General features: G+C 51.0%; 1 long non-coding RNA gene across 2 annotated transcripts; it reads right to left on the bottom strand.

The window, feature by feature from the left end:
- Positions 1-3064: 3064 nt before the first annotated feature.
- On the bottom strand, positions 3065-6378 carry LOC138917926 (uncharacterized). 2 transcript variants are annotated; one of them, XR_011426602.1, is made up of 3 exons: positions 5799-6378; positions 5076-5200; positions 3065-3344 (listed from the first exon to the last, which is right to left on the bottom strand). It is a non-coding gene; the product is annotated as an uncharacterized lncRNA (long non-coding RNA). The 2 variants fall into 2 exon arrangements; XR_011426601.1 differs by having other exon boundaries at positions 5076-5203; positions 5953-6286.
- Between the last annotated feature and the right edge of the window lie 12207 nt (positions 6379-18585).

An 18585-nucleotide genomic window follows, 5' to 3' on the forward strand; every position in this document is an offset into this window, starting at 1 on the left:
TTGTGGGGAATTATTAGGCTGACTCAGATGCTTTGCCCCTGGTTACTGGCCTATCTTCAGGTGAGCCGGGCAGAGTCTGCCAACCCACTTCTCAGATCAGGATGCTCCAGCCACAGGACTGTCTCAGCCAGTGGGCTCCCATTTCCCTCCTACTGGGGCTCAATCAAGCCTCCACTCTGTGCCAAGCACTGTTGGCAACTTCTTGCCTGTGTCATCCCCTCTAAATTAATTCTTATGGCAACCCTATGTGCCACTACGTTATCCCATTTTACAGATGAGGACAACTGAGGCTCAGAAAGTGAAGTGGTGTGTCTGAGTCATCCAATAGAACCAGGGTTCCAACCAAGTTCTGGCTCAAAGATGGGCAATCTGGTCACTCAACCAGCTGACACCTGGTGTCCAATTACATCACAGGCAGGGTTATTGATCCTACAGTGGCATTTCCATGGTAGGTGACTACAGAGTTTTTATTGTTATCGTGAGCCAGGCCAAGCTAATAGCTTCTGTTCTTGACTGCATGAATTAATCAGGAACTCTCCTGGGAAGGTCTGATTGAAGGCAAGTTTTCAGAAAGGGGCATAGTTCCTCCAGAAACCTTTCCCAAAGGAGGCCCAGCATTGTCTGCCACCCCACCCCATCTTTCCTTACTCAACAGCCTCTCATCACGGGCAGCAAAATTCCTTCCCTCGGGCGTAAGACCTTGGAATGGCTCAGGATGCTTCATTGTCCTTCCTCCAACTGACTGTTGAAGTCGGACAAGCCTGGATTTGATTCCGGTTCTGTACTCACGGATGGTTAATCTTGGGCAAGTCCCAACCTCTCCATGCCTCAGTTTCCTCATTTGTAGAAGGAGTTCTTGCAAGGATTAAATGAGTTAATGGATACAAACGCCCATGGCACAGGGTCTGGCATACAGTAAGTGCTCAGTAAATGTCAATATTCTGCCTCCTCTTCTGGCCTGATCATTGTCCACATTCTATCCACACAGAGCTGAATGGCTCACACCAGTGCGTGCTGTTCCTTCTTTTTTTTTTTTTTAAAAAAAAAAGGGTTTTGCGTTTTTGTGGGGTTTTTTTGGTGAGGAAGATTGGCCCTGAGCTAACATCTGTTGCCAGTCTTCCTCTTTTTGTTTTTTTTCCTCCCCAAAGCCCCAGTACATAGTTGTATATCCTAGTTGTAAGTCATTCTAGTTCTTCTATGTGGGACACTGCCACAGCATGGCCTGATGAACGGTGCTTAGGTCCGCACTCAGGATCTGAACCAGTGAACCCTGGGCCACTGAAGCAGAGCGTGTGAACTTAATGAATCGGCCCCGGGGCCGGCCCCTGCAGTTCCTTTCTTGGTTGCTTTTGCTGACATCATGGCTCAGCCTCTTGAGGCCCGACCACACCTCACCCAGGTCATTGTAGCACCCAGGAGTGGTCACCACAGCTGATCTCCTCAGGCCTGTGTGACCACTTGCAAGGCCAGAGGACTGGCTGGGGGTCACCCAGCCCTGCCTCTCACCAAGCATGGATGTCACTCTTGTCTTTGTCAGATCTTGAGACGCAGACCCCTCCTCACTAAAGAGGAGTGGTGGACTTAATGTGCTCCAGGCCTTCAGCCTTTGAGCCCTGAGTCCCAGGGTTGCATTCTGCCCTGACTGTGTTAGGGCTGCAAGCTTAGCCTTGGGAAACGAGGAGTCCCCTCCCCTGTACCACCAAGTGAGGGGCAGGCACGTGTGTATGGTAACGTAGCCTGACCCCTCAGGCTTCTGAACAACATGGCAAGTCTGAGAGACTTGCTCTTTTCTGCTCCAGCCACAAGCAGGCTGGGTGGCCTGGCCTGCCTGCCACCACGCAGAGCAAAGCCAGTCTGTATCCAGAGCCTCCAGCCCGGGTCCCCAGCAGCCGGAGAGGGCGAGGCAGCATTGAGCCTGTGAGGTGTGTCAAGGAGGCGGAGGGGTTGGGGGGTTGGGGAGGAGGGTCTGGCAGCAACAGCAAGGAGGCCTGTGAGGAGATGAGAGAGTCCTGGGAGGCCCCTGGTTCCTGTTCTGGGCCAGCACAGCCAGAGGCGCCCCAAGAAAGCCCCCCAACATTGAGGCCAGAGAGCAGGCCACCAAACACTGCCTTGAAACAACATTAGCCAGGGGCGTTGGAGCCTCTCAGACTGGGAGTCCTGGGGCCCTGTCTCCCCCTCAGCAGACGGTGGGTGCGACAAGGTCAGGGATGTGGAGGGCGTGTCCTTGTGCACCCAACCTTGCCCACGGGTGGCCAGTCCAGCAACAGAACCATCGGGTCTCCTGATGACCTACCCCTCAGAGGAAAAAGGCACATACAGCTCTCACGCCGACCTCCAGCTTTGCCCATGGGTTCCCTGGGCAGCTTCTGACAGGGCAATGCCCCCAGCCCAAGAGCTAGGGCTGGCCACCCACCCAGCACCCCAGCACACCCACAGCTGCCTCTGGTCTTCAGCTCCCCAGTGGGTCTGCTGTCCTCTCAGCCTCCCAACCTGGGTTGGCCTGAGCCAGTCACTCCAGCCTTGACCAGAGGGGAGTTTTGGGGCCTGCAAAGTCAAGGGACTGGCCTTGGCCGACCCCACCCAAGGCCACCCCTGAGGGCCCTGTCTTCCCCTGTTCTCTGGGCTGGCAGCCCTCTGAGACTGCCTTTCTTATTTAAACACTAGCAAAACCAAATGAATATTTGCTAAGTCATGTGCCTAGATGGCCACAAGACTGCCCACACTCATGTCACATAATCCTTCCACTCAAGGGAACCAGACTTCCTCACTGCAATGGCTCCTTCTAGAAGTTTCTGGACCATCACAAAGAGCACAACTGTAAAAGAATGATGATGGTACGTGTGCGTGTGCGTGTGTGTGTGTGTGCACACCTATGTGTGGCCCCTGGGATGCAATGTGAGGTATCACATTCAAGCCAGATTATAGAAATGACCCCAAAAGACCACAGCTCAGCCCAGCTGCCAGGCCTCTCCTCTCCGCTGAAGGGAGTTAGCTGGGAGATGGGCTCATCCTTGATCCAGCTTAGAAGGGCAGACTGAAAAACAATGCTGTTTCCTCTCATTTTAAAAAAACACATTTATTATTTACGATTATAAAAGTTAAAACTTGCTTGTTCCAGAAAATTTGGAAAATACAGAGAAATTTTGTCACCAGCCACCTGCCTCTAGTTGCTTAAGGAGTTACTTAGGCTTAAAGAGTTGCTTGTTGCTTAGCAGCTTAAAGAGCTGCTTCACGGGTCCATCAGCGTCCAATAGTTCCCCAAAGTTGTTTTTCAGGAGAATGAGCAGCTGCCCACTGGCTTGAACCAGCTCAGACCAGTCCAAACCACGCTGTAGTAAGGATGCCTGCGCAGAAGGATGGAAAAGTGTAAAAGTAACCGGGACTTCGTTATAATATGCAAAACGCCTCCCCGGGAGGAGATAAAGGCCTGTTAACATCACATGCGATGTATGTGGAGGCGTGTATCTGAACTGTGCGTGTGCCAGCCTCTATCCTCCTCTACAAGGGAGGACGCAACTTCCTTCTTGCATATTCACCCCCCACCCCTAATAGAAGGCACCTGCTCCCCGTGCTTGGGGAGCCAGGGCTCTGTGAAACTATTCCCTATGGCCTCCCTTTGCTTTGCTGCATGCCGCAAATAAAATCTCTGCTTTGTGTAATAACTACTTCTGGTGTCGTTTGATTTAACTCGCCAAGAAGGGGACTCACGTTTGGTCTGGTGACAAATTGAAGAGAAAAATTAAGGTCGTCTGAAATCTCACCATCCCAGGGTAATAATAATGAGGAGTAACGTTGACTGAGCTCTCAGGGCTGGTGGACACACGTCCCTGTGAGCAGACGCCCGGCAGTTTAGAGCGGAGGGACTAGAACACTCGGGGGTTACGTGGCGGCTTCAGTGAGGCAGCCACCAACCCAGGCGGGCGCAGAGACACCTCCAGCACGGTTTACGTTGTATGTTCTTCCTTCCAATGGAACCTTCTCCCCTGCTCCTCTCTTCAACAAAATAGGGCCCAAATTGCATTCGCTTGTATTCTGCCTTCTGCCTTTAAACCCTGTATTGTAAACATTGTCCCTGGCCACAAAGCATTCTTTGCAAACATCGTTTCAGACACTGTGTATGATTCCAGCCTATGAAAACCTCTCCCATAATCTATTTAATCGTCCCATCTGTTAGACTTTTGGGGCAGGCCACATAAAAGATGGAGGGTTCTGTGCCTCATGAGAAACTGACCTGCACAGGCTACCCCTTCTGGGGGCCTGAGCCGGGTTTCGTGCCTCTGGCTGGTAAGACAGAGCGCAGGCTGTGACTGGCTGGATGGAGTGTTCAGCCACGAGTCCAGGACTCCCCTGTTCCTTCTCATCAAAGAGAATTCTCCTCATTAAAACGCCAGGCTGCCCAGTGGTTATGACCTTTCTCTCTGGGGAGACCGAAGGGCTCTGGAGGCAGACAGTGGTGCCGGCTGCCCAGCACCGCGAACGCACTGAACGCCGCTGGATTGCATACTTCAAAATAGGGATTTTATGTTATGTGTATTTTACCACCATTTTTATGAAAAACTGTCAAACTAGAACTGTCAATCTTCGGCGAATTCAGAGCCCCACCTCCATCTGATGGCGGGGTCTCATCCACAGCACACCCGACACTGGGACTCTGCCCACCTCACACCCCTCCCGTCTTGGCATTCCCCAGCTGGTAACCAGTGATTTCTGAAAACAAAACCCCTGTTGCCAGGTCAGTGGTGACATCTTGGCACATAATAAGGTGTGTTATTTATTGCTGTTGTTATCAAGGGACTTTGGTCCACATCCCAGCCCAGGTGCCTCCTCCTTCATAAAGACTTCTGGACACCTGCCACTGGAGCCAAAGCCACAGAGCCCTCTGTCCTTCCATTTCCATCCTCTTCCCTTTCCACCACAGGTTGCAATTATTTGTGTGCGGAGCTGATCCCCCTACCAGATGGCACACACTTTCGAAGCAGAAACATTTACTGTTCACTTGGACACCCCTACTCTTGCCCCACCCCTCAACTCCTGCGCAGGCCTCGTCCCTTTTCACGTGATGGGGAAATACCTGCCTGGTGCTGAGGACACGGCAGCGGACCGGCTCCTCCCCACAGAGAGGAAGGTTCCTTCCAGTTGGCTGTGCAGACAACTTCAGCGCTGTGTGGTTGGTCCACCGCCAGGAGGGACCAGCAGACCCCTGCTAAGGAGATACATCGTTGATATTGGTTGGTTGGAAATGGGGTCCCTACCGCTATTTTCAGAGGACAGCCGGTGTTATTTGCAGCTAGGGCAGCCCGTCTGTTGCATTTCCCTCCCATGCAGCACCCTGCAGCTCCCCACCTCTGGAACTAAGAGAGTGGGCTGTGTTCTAAGATTTTATTTGGAAGCTAGTTACTGGGAACTTGGGGAGTTAGTTACTGGGAAGCTAGTTACTGGGAACTTGGGGAGCTGGTTACTGGGAAGCTAGTTACTGGGAATTTGGGGAGTACTTTGCTGTAGAAACTCCGCTGTGAAAGGTAACCAGTTGCCCAACACAGCCCACAAAACCAAGTCAGTTCATATGTTTGAAATACTACACACTTGTCTATAAAAAGAATAGAAAACAATGGCCCTAGAATACTAATGACATCTTGGTTTTTCCTAACCTCCCCACTGTGGTCCAGGTGGGTCTAGAATGACAAGTGCATTCTAGACCTCAATAGCTCTTACGCCATCTGCTCACACAGGACCTCAGGCCCCCGAGAGCGACTCATGCCCACATCTCTCCCTGGGAGACCCACTCCATGGGTTCTTACCTGCAAGACGGCTGAGGGTCCTCAAGCAGCCTTCCCCTGGCGCCACCATCTTGAACCTCGTGGCCCCTCAGCCTTCTGGGCCCACCCTCACTCTTGGCCTTAAGGGGTGAGGGTGGGGGGGAGGCAAGTGCGATGAAGCCCATTCGGAACTCACCACAGCAGACTTGAGTCAGATTGGAAAGTTGGCCTGCTTCCGGAAAGGAGTAGATAGAGTTGAGCATCACTGGAGGCAGATGATACCTTGGTGCCTGGTCATTTCTGCTGATGCCATCCCAAGAACTTTCCAGAAGTCAGGGTGTGGTGAACCAGAGAGCAACTTTCCCTATCCTAAATTTGTTCCTTCAGCCTGTAGATATTTATCGAGTATCAACTATGTGTTTGCCCTTCGGTTGTGGATCTAAAGAAGTGTACCTGTTGGCTGTTATCTAGAATCATCAGGCCTGGATTTGCCTCCTACATTTAACTTGACACATGAAATCTCTCTGAGCTTCGATTTCCTTACCCCTGACACAGTTCTTGCTTCACCAAGCTGTGGCAAGAGTTGAAGAAGCTCAAGCCCATCAAGGCAGCTGGGAACTGGAAGTACCCGGTAAATGCCAAGCAAGGAAGTAAACATGGAGAGTGCAGCCAGATGGCCTCGGGCAAAGGTTCTTCTGGGGTTTTATTGCTGTTTTCTTTACAACAAAATTAATAATCATGCATATACTTAGACCCACTACCAGCTCAGAATAGAACCCTCCCCACCCATACGAGGTGAACTCAAAAAGAAGAGCCCCAAAAAAGAAAAGTAAGACAAATGTCTCGTGATTTTTTTAAATTCAGAAATGTAAAAAGAAAACCCCTTCTCTGAACATAGACATGCGGGGCATACAGAGACGCTACCACGGCACGTGTGACTTTTTTTTTTTCATTTAGACCGTGGACAAACTCTTTGATGTCCAAAATCTAGACCTAGAGCAGGGCCCGTCACTCATCATATAGGTGGACGCCGAGGGGTGGGAAGGCCCTGAGCTTGCAGGAAGAGTCCACGTGGCAGCCCTCGTCACATTCACACGGGAGCCCTAACCTCAGGAGAGCGAGAACTCTGCTCCAGATGCTCACTTCTCCAACGTCCACACGCACCCACATCACCTATTAAAACGCAGGTTCTAGTTCACGGGGTCTGGGGTGGGGCCTGAGAGTCTGCATTTCTACCAAGCCCCCAGCGCTACTGCTGGACCCTAGGCCTCCATTCGAAGGGCAGGGCCGGGAGCAGACAATGCTTGGGGCCTGGGCGTTGGCGTATTTTAAAAAGTTTCACAGATGATCCTAACATTCAACTACAACGTTCCATTCCAGCGCAGCAGACTTGTCAATTTTCAGATTCTCTCTTTTTCTTTTTTTTTTTTTGAGGAATTTTGGCCCCTCGCTAGCATCTGTCGCCAATCCTCTTCTTTTTGCTGAAGAAAAGTGGCCCTGAGCTAACATCCCTGCCCATACTCCTTTACTTTATATGTGGGACGCCTGCCACAGCATGGCTTGATAAGCAGTGCGTAGGTCTACACCCAGGATCCTAAATGGCGAACCCCGGGCTGCCAAAGCAGAATGTGTGAAATTAACCACTGTACCACCAGGCCGGCCCCCAAAATTTTCAGATTCTCTTTTGACTAAAATAGACCACATGAGGATTAAATGAGGAGGTGCGAGAGCACCCAGGACAGTGGGTGTCTGGCACACGGCCACTCGGGAAGCGTTGGCCACGATTAGCACCAAGGGAGAAGCTGAAGGTGGTTAGCAACTGCACCGCACAGAAAGTGAGCCCCAGTGTAGGCAGCAGACTTTAGTTAACAATAGCGTACTCAGATTCCAGCACTGGTTCATCGATTCCAACAAACGGACCACACTCACGGAGGGCAGTCATAAGAGGGGCCACCGGGCGGCGGAGGGCAGGTGTACCAGAGCTCTGTATTTTCTGCTCGATTTTTCGGTAAACCAAAAACTGTGCTGAAAAATGAAGTCTCTTAACTTATACACAATGTTATAAACAAATATGACCTCAATAAGATAAAAAAAAATTTAAAGATTTAAAAAACAAAGTCTTTTAACTTAACAAAATGAATAACTGGTAACATACAGACTCTGGCCAAGCAGACGGGAGCAGAGCCCACGGGCCCTGGAGGCACCGGCAGCAGCTCTTTCTTGGCCGACTCGTGCCGGAGGAAGGGGCCCCAGAGAGAAGGGGGCAGCGGTCGGCGCCCAGGGCTGTGGAATTATTTCAATGTGTAAACAACTGGCGTGGCCCCCCACTATCAGCTCTAATACTCATGTTATCACTGAGTTTAAGGCAGAACTGAAGGCAGCGGAGAACTGATAACCTATAAGATAGATGTTGTCATCCCCGCCTTACACACGAAGAAACTGAGGCTCAGAGAAGTTGTGATTTGCCCGAAGTCCCACAGCTGTTCGACGGAGTAGCTGGGGCCTGAACCCCAGCGTGCCAGCCTCAAAACCCAGGCTCCTCTCAGAGGAGGAAGCTCTTGCGGCCGAGAGTGCCCGTGACCGGCTGACCGTGCAGTTGACTTCTCCCTGCTGGTGGGTCCTGACGCTGGCATTTGCAAAGAGCCCAGAGGGCAGCTCTGCTCACACACTGACTAGAGCTCCCGCCGGCCACTCACCTTGCCAGGCTGGTCTTCTCCCTCCTCCGCTCAGTGTTGGATCTGGAGGAGGTCCGCGCTGTACGGACCCTGAGAGCTCATCGGCTCAGTCTTCCGCCCTCCCGCTTTACAGATGGGAAAAGCGAGGCTCAGAATAGGGAAACCACCCAGCCAAAGGCACACAGCCAGAACACAGCAGAGCCAAGGCTGGACACCAGGCTTTCCGACCCCCGGCCGCTGTGCTGCTCCCCCGAGGGCGGCGGGGCGGGGGCTCACCCTGATGCTCCTGGCAGGGCCAGCTCGGGGCAGGCAGCTCACACTCCCTTGGCCAAGTGCACACATGCAATCGAGCTGTCAGGAGCCGTCTCCCGCTGCGGTCAGCGGGCCACAAGGCTGCTCTGTGAGCTGCGTTCGGTGATGTCACTGGGAGTTGTCCACGTGTGACTTCACGGAGGTGTGAGAGTGTCGCACTCACCTCCCCCAGTGCTTCAAATCTGCAGCTCAGCATCTTTCCAGAACCTTCATACAGGCCAGTGTGTGCTTCACAAAAGGAAATGGTAGATGAGAGTCCATTTAGTGTAATAACGGGTTTGGTTTTATGAGCAGGAAGAATTGCCTTTGTCCAGTAGCATGAAAAAGTGAATTTAAAGTTAAAATTATGTCATGGGATGGCTCTCCGACTCTGGCAAGGTATGACAGCTCACTAGAGAGTTACAGAGGTGCTTTCTTCCAAAGGAGGCCAGCTGAGCACGCACGCACGGTCTGTGGCTCAGGGAGCCGTTCCCACTTGCTTCTGAACCACTGAGTTTGACTGTCCCAGAATGTGCTGTCCCAGGCCAGAGTCCTGCCCTGAGGGCACGGTCCTTGCAGGGCCAGGTTGAAGCGGACCATGGTCCTGGTAAGTTCAGGTTATCTTCAAAATGCAGGTGTGGGTATGGGTGTGTGTGTTGCTATTTGTGCATTTAACATCAACATTTAGAGGCCCAGAGAGGCAGCCTCCAACACGGAAACCAGCAGCCAGGCAGCTATTGAAGTTTAAGTTTGAACTAATTCAAATTAAATACAATTACAAATTCGGTTTCTCAGTCACTCAAGCTGTGTTTCAAGGGCTCAGGAGCCACTTGTGGCTAGCGACAATATAGAACACTTCCATCATTGCAGAGTCAGAAGGCGCTGGCCTAGAAGTGAGCCCCATGGTGGGAGCGGGTGAAAGGGGTATTTCATATAGACCCAGGAAGCAATCAGAAGGCCTGTGCCGCTTGAGCCCCGGAGTGCGTCTGTAAGTCTAGAAGTGGTCAGGAAACCCAGACATGGGGACAATGAGCCCCGTCCTATGGGGAGGAATTCACTAGCTGCACCCTCGTGTCACATCAGCTGTGCCCAGAACGAGTCCTAGTATAAACCTTGCTTAGTGGGACATGCCGGAGACACAGGGGAATTACAGGCAGTCTCTTATTTTGTACTTTGCATGTATTTTTGATCCTGGAAATCCCATCATGAAGAGATTATTATAAATCAAATCACATTCTTCCAGGAAAGTGTTCCTGTTTATTATTCCTAGGCCACGTTCATTTCCAAGGAAGCAAAGTGACCTTGAAAGGTTAGGCCAGGATTAGGCAGAGGGAGATTTCTTCTAAGGAGCTGGGGAAGTCGTATGAAACGTGAGGGAGCTGGTTCTGCCCTGACAGAGATGGAAGAGGCCCCTCACGAGCCCGGGTGGTCCCCCTCTGCCTCCCAGGATCCCGTTTCACTGCTTTCTTGGCCACGGGTGTGGTGCTTCTCCATGCACACGGGCTTATGTGGTTCCCAAGCTGCCTGCACACGATGATCCCGGCTGAGCAGGCTCCAGGCCTTATCGCTCCAGTGCGCCAGCACTCATGTCAGCAATCCGGGCAGAGGGAATCCGGCCTGGCAGGTTTGAGTCCAGTCTCTCCGCCACATCCAGTCACTTGCGCCTGAGGGTCGAGTTATTTGCAGACTCTGGAGAGCACAGGTCCTCCAGAAGGGACACCAGAGGAGAGAAGGGCTGTCTGTCTGGTACAACTTGGCACGAATACATCAGAACGTCCTCAGTAGCGTGGTCAGGAAAGAGAAAACACGACAATGAAAATCTCTACGGTCACTTCCAGAGATCAAATTCAGCTGGAAATTCAAGATGTGAACCTACGTTTTCAGCGTCCAAGTGTCCAGAAGAGGACCTGCAACGTGAAGGGCTCAGTGTGTATTCGCGTAAGGAAGGAACGAAATGACCCACTGAACTCCAGGACGGTCCCAGAGTGAGGGGCTTTCACACCACATACTTGATTCAAAAGGAAAAAACCCCTCCCTTCTGTGCCTAAAATGGACACCAAGTTTCCAATACCTTTCTGTCAGCATTTACTGAAAACCTGGGCCTGCACGCCACGCTGGGAACAGAGCAGCGAAAGAGACAGGCACACAGCCCTCTGGGAGCTCAGTCTCCGAGCTCGGTCAGGGGGGGAAGACACAAGCAACCGCGGTAATGTATGTTAGAGGATGAAGATGAGGCAGGAAAACCGAATTTACCCTTCTTTACTCACTTGATAAATTTCACCGTAGCAAGTACAAGTATCTAACATCGTTCCAGGATAGTGTAGGCATCACTGAACAATGCTATTTTTGAAGATAAAGATGGTGTTTCTCCCATCAGACAGCATATTAAGTGTTTTAAACCAACAAAGCAATTTCCTAGTTGATTAAAAGTTAGATAATACAGAACAGCATTAAAAAGAGAATAAAAATTCCATCTATTCGCATGCGTTTATATGAAGGCACACTGTTTGAGATGATGAAAAAGCTTTGGAAACAGATGATAGTAATGGCTGCACAGCATTGTGAATGCACTCAATGCCACTGAATTGTACGCTTAAGAATGGTTACAATGGTCTATTTTATGATACGTTTATTTTACCACAAAAAAATTCACACTGGATACACCATTTTATAAATCTAAGTGTTCCTTTTACAACATAGCACATTTCTCCATTATCATTAGAAAACATTCCTAAATATAATTGTAAAGACTGACACTGTTTCATCCAGTGGCTGCAGCATAATTTATTACCATTTCGGTCATGTTGGATATTTGGAGTGTTTCCAATTTTTGGTTATTATAAATGATATTTTCGTGAACACTTTTGTGCATAAAATTTCATGTGCTTTTTTGAGTACATCCTTAGCATAGAGCCCTAAACGCGGGATTAGCAGCTTAAAGGGCGTGGCATTTTTAAGGCTTCTGATACTTATTGCCAGATTGCATTCAGTAAATATTGTACTGATTTATACTTCTCCTTGCTACACAGGAGACAGCCATTGTCACAGCCCCACAGCCTCAACATGTACCTTCTCAAAAGTCTTAGGTAACTTTTCTCCCCAAGTGTCTCCCCTTCTTCCTGCTAGGTGTCTATCCTCACAGCTCTCAAAGTGCTGCTTTTGCTTGAAAGTCCAGTATCTGTGCACGGCCATCAGCTCATCGCCTCTGAAGGAAGGCCGGCGGCAGGCCTCCCAGAATCACAGAGGCGGGTGGGCGGCACGGCCCTATGGGTCAGGCAGGTGCGTTCCCGAGAGAGGCTGTGAGAGGAGGTGAGTGTAGATGAGGCCACGGGAGGGCTGGGAGACAAAAGGCGAGTGTCCCCCAGAGCGATGGGACCATGAAAGCTCTCAGCCAAACCAGGACATGTTGAGAGGGAAAGTGACACTATTAATCATGACACTAGAACACAGCATAAACTAGGGTGACCGTACCAGGCAAACCAGGATTTACACCCACACGTCTAAAGTCAGCACCACGAGACTGTATGGAATGGGACCCCAAATATCCAAAATGCGGGCCTTATTGGAGACTGCAGATGTTTAGTCTCTATGAGGGTGCAGAGAAGGGAAAGCACGGGCCCCTCAACCAAGGACTGCGCCCTCTCATGAGGTGACAAGACAGCACACGCCTGAAAGCTAGTACTCCACTTTGTCAAGGAAGCTGAGACCAGACAAGACCAGATATGATCAAGATATCCTGGAGACGCCAGAAGCCCAGGATCTGTAGGAATGCAGTCACTGGGGCTCCACTGATTTGAGATGAGGCACCTGTCAATCAGCAAAGACCTAAGGGTAAGGTATTCCAGGTGAGGGACCCAGGCTGCCTGGGGGGATATAGAAGTAGATATGAGAACTGATGGTCGTTGAGGGCCATTCAAATGGCAGGGCCTGAGCTAGACACCTTATAGTTTACTGAATAATCCTACAGCCAGCAGCCCTACAAAATCCTACATCCCACAACCCTACGAGATAACAGTAAGATGCCCAGACTCACAGAGGCGGACAGACTTTCCGAGAGCCCATGCTACTGTGATGAGAGCTGATATTTGTGCTCACTGGGTGCTGTGGTTCAAGAAGGGCGGGACAGAGGAGCGTCTGCCCTGGGTGCAGGTGGTGAGGACATGCATTGTCTGTAGATAATTTTAAAAACGATAATAAAACTGACTAAAAGCTGCTCTGCTTGTTATTATCACTGTGCCCATCAATTCTAAGCAGTGTCACTGATAAAATACTCCTTCCCGAAAAAGATTCCTTTGTTCTAACAATTGCTGTGGTGATGATTGTGTTTTAATAACATATATGTGAACTTCACATTTTCATTACTGGTCCTTTCATAAACGTTGTATTCTGCACCTAAATTAATTCAGAGAACTCCCAGTTCCACAGTTGGTCGTTGATTCACACGGACGTGGCCACATGTGCTCGTTTTGAGAGTAAGTTTCTCTTGATCCGCTATCGTTCGGTAGGCTCACCAGCTTGTCTCGGTTCACCTAGGACTTTTCTGTTTTTAGCACTGAAAGTCCCAGACGGTTGGCCACCTTGGCTCTGAGCTCCGCCCGGAACAATTCATGTCTTCAACCCTCCTGACAGATTTGAAATAAAGAACACTATCACAGGGGTTGCAAAAGCAAAGGAGTGGGGCTTGAATTATTTCAGTTCTCTCACTCCATGTGCAGTTTCGATGGTGACAATTTAAACAATGAAAGCACTACCTGCAAGATGTAAAATCTTTGGGAAATACAAATTTTAGTTCATACGTGAAATCTTGGGGGTTTTTTTTTTGGTTTTTTGGGTTTTTTTTTTTAGGAATATTAGCCCTGAGCTGACATCTGCTGCTAATCCTCCTCTTTTTGCTGAGGAAGACTGGCCCTGAGCTAACATCTGTGCCCATCTTCCTCTACTTTATACGTGGGACGCCTGCCACAGCATGGTTTAACAAGTGGTGCCGTGTCCGCACCTGGGATCCGAACCGGCGAACCCCGGGCCACCGAGAATCGGAACATGCGAACTTAATCGCTGCGCCACCAGGCCGGCCCCTGAAATGTTTAACTTAATTTGAATAATATCTTTAAAATTGAAGTTTCTTCTTTTAAAATTATTTTTTGTTCTAAAACTAAAAAACAAATCAAGAAAATAATGATTACTGCTGGTTTTTACATATGTTATTACAGAAAACAATCTTGTATTGAGGAGGGAGTGTTCAAAAGTTTGGTGTTTCAGGCGTTAAATACAGTCGATCTGACACTGGTGTTGTGCATAAATTATCTCATTTAATCCCCATGGTAATCTGTGAGACAGCTTCTGTTACTTTCCCCATTTAGAGAGGAAGAAACTGAGACTCTTGAGGAAGTAAACTAACCTGCCAGAGAGGGTCGGGATGCAAATCCATGCCAATCTGTCTCCGGGGTCTGCTTTCCTGACCACTGTGCCATGCCATACTTAACCCCAAACCTGGGCTCTCCTAGAGAGGGCTGCTCCCTGGGGTGTGAGGACCCAGGCTAAGAATTGTTTTGTCAGAATACTGTAGCTGCTTCTTCCAGTTTTATATGGCTGTGTAACAAATTACCCCAAACTTCAGTGGGGTGAAACCCCCATCTATTACGTGCACAGATTCTGTGGGTCAGGAACAGAGGGGCCAGGTTTGTCTCTGCTCCATGACCTCTGGGGCCTCAGCTGGGAAGATCTGGCAGCTCCCTGACTCCAGGGCTTGGGGCTGGATCTTATCTGTTAATGGATGTCCTCGCCACCTGAGCTGGTGCTCACCTGTGAGCCAAACCCTGAACACGAGCTCTCCGCGTGGCCTGAGGTTTCTGTCAGCGTGATGGCCTCAGGGCAGCTTTCCATCTTACAGGATGACTCAAGGCTCCAAAGGCAAGCGTCCCAGCCAGCATGGTAGAAGCTAGACCGCCTTAGCCACGTTCTATATGTTTAAATGAGTCACAGCCTGCCCCGATTGCACTTCACCTCTTGATGGGGTGCCCGGACGTGGTGTGGCAGCTGTCAGTAAAATCAAATTTGTTCTGCTTCTCTGTTTCCTTGTCCAGCTGGTCCTGACTCCTCCAGCCTTGGCTCGCAGCTGGGCTCTTCCTAGGAATTTCAGCCTCCTCCACACCCGGGCCTATCACAGGTCTGTCAGGCGGCCCCGACCCAGAAAACATTTCTGGGTGCGGCCCTGGGAGAGGCAGCAGATAAGAGCAGACCTTTGGCATACAGGATGTCTGCTGAGTTCTGAAGGCACGCACAAACAGCCAGGCGTACCCACCCCCCTGGACTATTGATGAAAACATTTATTCAACCCTGAAATTTCAGACTCTTACATTTTTTAAGTAAGCCCCTACCTAACTGATTCGCTGAATTATCTTTGGACAATTTTATCGCATCCCAATATCCACCCTTTCCCTTCCTCCACGAAGGCACTGCCTGCTTGCTCCCCCCGGCCCCCGCCCAGCCCTCACGCTCTGGCGCAAAAAAAGCTGGCAGAGTTGGGAAGACCAGCTGCCCCCAGAGGCTACGTACCGAGGGCAGGAGCGAAATGTGGGAAGCAGGGGCTGTAGGGGTGAGAGGCCCAGAGGGGAGAGGTCATCACGGGAACACAGGTACGACAGCTTGCTGAGGAAGGGAGAGAAAGATCTTCCAGGGATGAGGGCCAGCAGCTCCCGGGAGTTTCGCTTGCTGGAGGCAGAGGGGAAAGGGCGTTTAATGATGCACTGGACCCCTCCTTCGACGTTTGAGAAGAAGCAAGGGCAGGTGGCATTCTGTTTGCACTGTCTTTAAATGCAACTCTACTCAAGGGCTGAGCTCTGGGCAGCCCTGCCTTATAAACATTATGGGAACTTGCGTTGAGTTTCGACAGTGAGTCCTTGCACCCCCACGCTCTCTACCCTTCACCACAACCTCCTCGGGAGTCCTGAGAAATCGAGGTTTCTAGGTCCCTTACCCTGCGCCATTCTCTTCCTCTTTCTTCCGGCAGTCAAACGCTGACTTCTTTCAGACAGTGTCTTAGTCAACTCGGGCTGCCATAACGAAGTAACACAGACTGTGTGGCTTAAACAACAGAAATATTCTCTCACCATTCTGGAAGCTGGAAGCCTGAGATAAAGGGTCATCAGGGTTGGTTCCTTCTGAGGCTGTGACGAGAATCTGTTCCAGCCTCTCCCCCGGTTCCCGGTGGTTTTCTGGCAATCTTTGGTGGTCCCTGGCATGTAGAAGTATCATCTTAATGTCTGCCTTACCCTTCGTCACTTGGCCTTCCCCCATCTCTCCACGTCATCTTCCCTCTGCGCGTGTCTGTCTCTGTCCCAATTCCCCCTTTTCCTAAGGACACCAGTCATGTTGGACCAGGTCCCACCCTAATGACTTCATCCAACTCGATGCCCTCTGTAAAGACCCTCTCTCCAAATAAGACCACTTTCTGAGGTCCTGGGGGCTAGGACTTCACCACGTGAGCTTGGGAGGGGGACAATTCAACCCGTGACAGATAGCATCTTCCAAGTAGCATGCTCTTCACGGGAGGCCTCAGCCCATTCTGGTGCTAAGGCACGAATCGTGATCAGTTTAGGTCAACCGTGGAGGTCGCACTCTCCTTTCTAGAGATGGAGAAGGCAAGGGGACATGATACATTCTGCCCAATGAGACACGAAAGGAAGTCTGCGGGGAAAAGCTCTTTCTTGGATAAAAAGAGACGCAGAAATAGAGATGCCCTCTCCATGAGCCTTCATTTTGTCTGTATCTGATGCCCAGAGCTGGGGCCATCTTGGAACCAGGAGAGGGGCAGGCCCACACCGTGGGCATGGAAAAGAGAAAGATGAAAAGACACAGGTCTTTGGTGTTGTTCTTGAGGCTCCTAATGAACAAAATTGGAGCCTCCCTTCCTTGAGACGTCTCATTACGCGAGATGATTAATTTTCCCTATTGCTTAAGCCAATACGAAACAGAGCACGGTGCTTACCAGAACACTCCTTAGGAAATGTCTGGCAAATGGGCAGGAAGAAGATTTTGACAAGTCTTTGCAAAGGGAGCTGTGCCTGTCATGGGCCTCCTTGATCTCACTCCCATTCCCCACCCCACCAGGGCCCTGCTCTGTTTCTTGGAGTGGGGTGGAGATGGGGGCTGACCCCTGAAAATCACACTTGTCAGCTCTCTTGCCAACAGGTTCCAATCGGGAGGTCCTGGTAGGAGATTGGAGGATGGGAGAAGATGGGTCCTGTTCTCCTGTCTCTGCTTTGAGCAGTGTCTCCAGCATTGACTGCTTCCCTTCAGTGGTTCCAGCCCCTCCAGTCAGCACCCCTCTCTGTGGTTCCAGTTCCCACTGGATGGCCCCCAAGTGCTTTGCTGGTGGCCTTCACTCCCTTTTAGGCCCAGCCCCATGGGTGGTAGTGGCTTCCTGCAGCTGCTAGATACTCTGTTATCTCTGTAACTAGTTCCCACATTAAATACCCTCTACCGAACCACCTGCTCAGGCCCTGAGTGACACAGGGCATGATACGCCACAGGAGAATGGTTGGTACCTGGTATGGTGACTAACCTGCCCTCTAAGGTGCTGTTGTCAACAAGGATTTGGTTGGGCTGATGGGAAATGCAGGTTGAGGCAGAGCGGAATTGTCTGCATGACAAAGGAGCAGCCCCTGGGGGTGGGGTGCTGCCCCCAGAGTCAGCCCTCTCACAGTGAAGCTGGACCTAAGGACGGTTCTCTCTCTATGCACTCACCAGTCTTGTTCTTGCCCTGGGTGCCCTGGGGCCCTCCCCAGCTCACGCCAGCCCTCCATGAGCCTTTCCAAACCCAGGCTTCTCCATGAGCTGTTTCTTTTTTCTTTTCCTTTTTTTTTTTTTGAGGAAGATTAGCCCTGAGCTAACATCTGCTGCCAATCTTCCTCTTTTTGCTGGGGAAGACTGGCCCTGAGCTAACATCCGTGCCCATCTTCCTCTACTTTATATGTGGGACGCATACCACAGCATGGCTTGCCAAGAGGTGCCATGTCCGCACCAGGGATCCAAACCGGCGAACCCTGGGCCACTGAAGCGGAACATGGGAACTCAACCTCTGTGCCACTGGGCTGACCCCTCCATGAGCTGTTTCTAATACCCAGAGCGGAGCTCGCACCTTTTCCCCAGGGCCCCCATGGTGGTACCCTGTGTGGCCACTGTCCTGGTGACCAGAACATAAGAGAGCACAAGCCTGGGGTCGACGTCCCCTCAGGACTGTGAGCTCCTCAAGTGCAGGGACCTCCTTGGCTCATCTCCCTCTCCTTGGCAGCTGGAAGGACCTGGGCCCAGAATAAGGGCTCACAGGCTGCTTGAAGGGAGACAGCAAGCACCCCCTTCAGATGCTCCTGCAGCCTCTCCTTGGGGGTTCAGACACAGGTCTGCCTTGTGCCAGGGCCCGTGTGGCGCGGTCCAGCGTGATGCTGCAAGCCCGGGGTTCTGACTTGGCAGAAATATGGGGCTCAGATGGCCCCCGGCAGAGCACACACCGTCCAGAAGGCCTGGGTTGTGCAAGGGCCTCCACTACTGATCCCCGCCACAAGAGGAAGAACGCTTGCAGGTCTGAGGCTTCCCAGAGGTGGGGCCCCACCAGGTGGGGCACCAGCAAAAATGGAGCAGTGGAAAATCCAGCAGAGGTGCTGCAACATGTTGGGTCAGAGGCAGTTGCCAGGAGCTTAGAAGAAAATAAAACAAAAGAGGCAATTTTCTTTAAGCCTTGGGTAGAAGGGGAGGCTTCTTTTCACCCTCATCAGTTCCCTGCTGGTCCCCAAGAACCCAGCCCATAGCTGCAGCCAGAAAGGGTCCTCCTTTGCCCCGCACATCACTCGCACACAGGCAGCCCT

Source organism: Equus caballus, chromosome 15 (genome assembly GCF_041296265.1).
Source record: "Equus caballus isolate H_3958 breed thoroughbred chromosome 15, TB-T2T, whole genome shotgun sequence".
NCBI classification, from domain to species: Eukaryota; Metazoa; Chordata; class Mammalia; order Perissodactyla; family Equidae; genus Equus; species Equus caballus.